Source organism: Nicotiana sylvestris, chromosome 5 (assembly GCF_000393655.2).
Source record: "Nicotiana sylvestris chromosome 5, ASM39365v2, whole genome shotgun sequence".
Classification (NCBI taxonomy): domain Eukaryota; kingdom Viridiplantae; phylum Streptophyta; class Magnoliopsida; order Solanales; family Solanaceae; genus Nicotiana; species Nicotiana sylvestris.
The window spans coordinates 117,226,743-117,232,202 of NC_091061.1; positions in this window are offsets into that span (position 1 = coordinate 117,226,743).

Genomic DNA, 5,460 nt, shown 5'->3' on the forward strand with positions numbered 1-5,460 from the left:
AGTTGGTATTAAAGCACTAGATTGCCCAGGTCTTACAATTCACAAACAGGCTTAGTAGAGTCTGAGGGATCGGTACGGAGTCATCTATACTTATCTCCCAGAGGCTACAGAGTTTAGGGTCAATTTCACTTCTATTCTACTTTGTCGCGCGATATTTGTTCTCTCAATACTAATCTAACCCTTCTACTCTTGTTCTTTCGCAGATGTCAAGAACACATACCTCGTCTTCAGCTGAGCAACAGTCAGAGCCCCCAGTGGAAGCTTCTATGAGGGGCAGACGTCGAGGACGAGGCCGTGCTAGAGGCCAAGGCAAGGGCAGGGCTCAGCCTAGAGCCTGAGAGCAGCGCTAGCGGCGGAGCCTCAGGTAAAGTTTGATGAGGAGGCTCCAACCCAAACCATTCCAGCAGGACCAACTCAAGTCCCACAGGGGTTCATCGCCACCCCAGTACTTCAGGATGCTTTGGTTCGTCTAGTGGGCCTCAACTGGCACATTTCCTGTAGCACCAGCTGTCTCTAAGGTTGGGGGAGGAGCACAGACCCCCGCTACCCATACTCCAGAGTACATGGCTCCTCAGCTTCAGACTCCAGCAGCTTGGCTCATTGGGGTAGTTTAGTTGGGTGTTGCAGCACAGACCGTGCTGGATTGGCTATGTCTTCTAAGGCTTTGTGGAGATTGGATAGCTTTACCAAGCTTTTCCCAGTTCACTATAGCGGTGCATCTTCAGAGGATCCCCAGGACTATCTAGACAACTTCATGAGGTGTTATGGAACATGGAGATAGTGGAGGACAATGGGGTCGACTTTGCTGTATTTCATTTGTGGGGTTCCCCCAAGAAATGGTGGAGGGATTATATGTTGGCCAGACCAGCTGGGTCGCCGGCTCTTACTTGGGACCAGTTCTCTCAGCTATTTCTTGAGAAGTATCTTCCTATCACTCAGAGAGAGTACTACCGGGGGTAGTTTGAGTGTCTGCATCAGGGTTCTATGACTGTAACTCAGTACAAGACTAGATTTGTGGATCTAGCCCATCATGCTATTCTTTTACTTCCTATCGAGAGAGAGAGAGAGAGAGGGTGAAGAGGCTTATTGAGGGACTTGCTCAGCCTATCAGATTGCAGATTGCTAAGGAGACCGAGAGTGAGATTTCTTTTCAGGTGGCATCTAATATTTCCAGGCGAGTCAAGATGGTTTTAGCTCAGGTGAGTGGTCAGGGGTCTGACAAGAGGCTGCGTCACTCCCGTGGATTAAGTGGGACATCATTTGGAGGTCGAGGTACTTTTGGTAAAGGCCATCCTCCTAGTCCGTTTCATTTAGCACTCCAGGCATCCTATGGTGCTTCAGGTGGTCATAGTCCTCAAATGCATTATTCGAATCAGCTAGCCTACAGTGCACCACCAGCTCCTATCAGTGCTCCTCTTATTCAGAGTTATTACCATGGTCAGCTGGCCCGTTCGAGTCAGTATTAGTTTCCATGACCACATTATTAGGATTGATGTTTCGAGTGTGGTGGCTATGGGAATATCAGGAGGACCTGTCCGAGATTATTGGGCATTGCACCAAAGTAGCAAAGTTCTCGTGCCATGATTCTAGCACCAGGTGTACCACCAGCCGCTCAGCCAGCCAGAAGTAGGGGTCAGGCTGCTAGAGGTGGAGGCCAGGCCATTAGAGGCGGAGGTCGGGCTGCTAGAGGTAGAGGCCAACTAGCAGGGGTCGTCCCAGGGATATGGTTCAGAGTGGTGACGCCCAGCCTTGATGTTATGCTTTTTCAGCCAGGCCTGAGGCTGAGTTATCTGAAGTTGTTATCACGTGTATTGTTTCAGTTTGTAGTAGAGATTATATTTGATCCATGGTCTACCAACTCCTATGTGTCATCTTACTTTGCTTCATATTTGGTTGTGCCCCTGATTCCTTGAGTGCCCCTGTGTATGTGTCTACACCTGTGGGAGATTCTATTATTGTAGATCATGTCTATCGTTCATGTGTGATTATTATTAGGGGTGTTGAGACTAGCGTAGGTATTCTACTTATTGATATGGTTGATTTTGATGCCATTTTGGGGATGGATTGGCTATCACCTTATCATACTATATTGGACTGTCACGCCAAGACAATGACCTTAGCCTTACCAGGGTTGCCTCGATTAGAGTGGAGAGGGACTCAGGTCATTTTACCAACAGGGTTATCTTTTATATGAAGGCTCGGCGTATGGTCAAGAAGGGGTGTCTAGATTATTTGGCTTATGTCCGTGATTCTAGTGCGGAGATTCCTTCCATGGATTCTGCACCAGTTGTTTGAGAGTTCCCAGAGGTATCCTGCAGACCTGCCGGAGATGCCACCCGACAGGGATATTGACTTATGTATTGATTTAGTTCCAGGCACTCAGCCCATTTCTATTTCACTGTATTGTATGGCCTCACCATAGTTGAAAAATTTGAAGATAAATTTTGCTTAGGTATGAATGAGTTAAAGGAGTAGTAAGGTTATATTTTGAGCATGTGAAGTCCCATCGGGATGATTATGGGTAAAATAGTTGTTTCAATTACAAGATGGAAAGTGAGGTGCACAAGATTTCACAAAATCGACTAGGTTTGCAGAAGGTCTGTCTTCTAGCAGGTTTTAGTAGAAATGTGTAAGGAATTTGTGAAAACGCAAAGTATGAAAGTTGTAGGCCTTTGGAATAGCTTTCCAACAATATATTATAGAGCCTAAATGGATCTCTGTGCAAAACGTTATATGTATTTTACAGAATAGTAAATGATATACGCGCCCGATAGCGTGCCCATAGCGCGATCGCGCTAATTTTGAGGCAGTGCTACTGCCGTTTTGCGCGGTCAGTAGCACGGGCAGGTCTCCAGGTGCATGGTCGCGGTCGTGAGAGGTTGTCTTAAAGCCATATTTCGTCCCCCACAGCCCCAAAACATAAAAACTTGCCCTAGAAAGGAAAGCTCTCAAAAACCTAACTCCTTAAGGGTCCCTCCACCACCCAAGGTAAGTTCTAATGGTGATTATAAGTTAATTTCAATTTTTCCAACATCTTATTAACATGGTTAAACCCTCCATATCATTAGATATTCGATTGGGATACCATTGTTGAGAGAAAAAACCCTAGAAGTCGAATTCAAGAAGATTTAACATCAAAAAGGTAATATCTTCACCCTCTAATTGATTCTAGCATTGGATTAATAATTATAGGCTCTAGTTCATGAAATATGAGTTGATGGGTTTGATAGAAATGTATGAACGATTATAGGTTTGGAGTGTTGATTGTTGATTATTGGTTAAAGGTGTTGTTTACCTTATGGGTGATAAATAATAATATTGATTATAACCATTTGAGACTTTAGAATTTATCTAGGATCAACAGAATGGCTTATTGGGCGTAGAGACATCATTAATAAGGACTATGAAGCTTTATTCTCACCAAGTATTTGAGAAAATGCCTAAGTAACCAAAACATGAGTATTATTGCTAATATGAAATCACTTTGACTTGTATTGATATAGATTAAAGTTGAAAGGGTTGACAAATGTTGTATTACGCTCAAGAGAAGGAAGTTAAGGTATGTGAGGCTAACTCTCTATGTTTGAGAATGTTAATGATTCTCCTTACACCATGTTTCTTTTACGACGTATCAATTGCCTCAGAAATATAGTTAAGCATAAATTCTTGAATAGTTGTAGAACTTCTATTCTCTAGCTTCATAACTCGTTCATGACTTTTATTCTGAACATTGTGAGCTCAGTTCGTATTCAATATAGACTTGGGTTTGATGTCCCTAAGTTTCAGTATAGCTTATTCAGCATGTCATAAATAGTTGAAGTTTCAATGTTCATAATCAGTTCAAGAATACATATCTCAGTCTAGTCCTATTCAGTATTCCAGTATTATGTAACTCAGTATGATCCAGTATTCCTGTTTCATGTGACTCAGTGTGATTCAGTATTTCATTATCATGTATTGCAATATGATTCTCAGTTCCTGATTTTAAATCACTGATTATTGAACACCTGTATTTGGGCCTGAGGCCGCAGTTTATGCTTTATGCATCTTTGGGCCTAAGGCCGTAGTTTATGCTTTATGCATTTTGGACCTGAGGTCGCAGTTATGTATACGTATACTTGGGCCCGAGGCCGCAGTTTGTGCACATATATATATTGGGCCTGAGACTGCAGTTTAATATTCAGATAAACAGGGTGTTCATCATTCAGAAGAGGGAGTATTCATATCCTTACTTCCTTTCAGTTCAATTATTAGTTACCGTTCAGTTATCAGTTAGTGTATCAGTTACTAGTTATCAGTTCAGTTATCAGTTATCAGTTCAGTTACCAGTTATTAGTTCAGTTATCAATTATCAGTAATCAGTTATCATTTCAGTCTCAGTTTCAATAGTTATTATTTCAGTTATCAATTATAAATTCTCAGTTATCAGCTTAGTTTCAGTTTCAGCATTTATAATTCTTTCTTTCAGTTACTTTACATAACAGTACAATTCAAATTTACTGACGTCCATTTTTCCCGGGGCCTGCATGTCACGATGCAGTTACTGATTTACAGGTTGACGATTTAGAGAGCTAGGAGTCTCGTACCAGCTATTTGGTGATCCCCAATTCTTTTGGGGAATTATCATTACTTTACAGTCTTTCAGTGTTTACAGATAGACAGTGTTTTTAGTACTTCAATAGAGGCTTCATAGACTAGAGTAACAGTTAGACAGAGTCTCAGACTTTTCATGTTAAGCCATGTTGGCTACAAATATGTTTCAGAATTTTATTAGTATTTCCGCACTTTTATTTATATCATCCAGACTTTCAGTATATCAACATGTGTTAGTTTATCTTCCGCATTCAGTATGTTATAATATCACATATTGATTTAGCAAGCTAGTTGGTTCGCTCGGTCACATATAGTCAGGCACCGTGTGTCGTGTTACGTCCAGGCCCAGGTTCGGGGCTTGACATGAAGGAGCAGTTGCAAGATTTGCTTGATAAGGGCTTCATTAGACCTAGTGTCTCGCCTTGGGGTGCGCCCATGTTATTCGTGAAGAAGAAGGATGGGTCGATGAGAATGTGCATTGATTACCGACAGTTGAACAAAGTCACTATCAAGAACAAGTATCCACTGCCGAGAATTGATGACTTATTTGATTAGCTTCAGGGTGCCAATGTGTTTTCGAAGATCGGTCTGAGGTCTGGCTACCATCAGTTGAGGATTAGGGTGTTTGATGTCCTTAAGACACCTTTTCGGACTCGATATAGGCATTATGAGTTCCTGGTGATGTCATTTGGCTTGACAAATACCCCAGCAGCATTTATGGATTTGATGAACTAGGTGTTCAAGCCTTACCTGGATTCCTTTGTGATTGTGTTTATTTATGATATCTTGATCTACTCCCGCAGCGTAGAGTAGCATGAGCAGTATCTTCAGATCGTACTTCAGACATTGAGAGACAGCCAGTTGTAT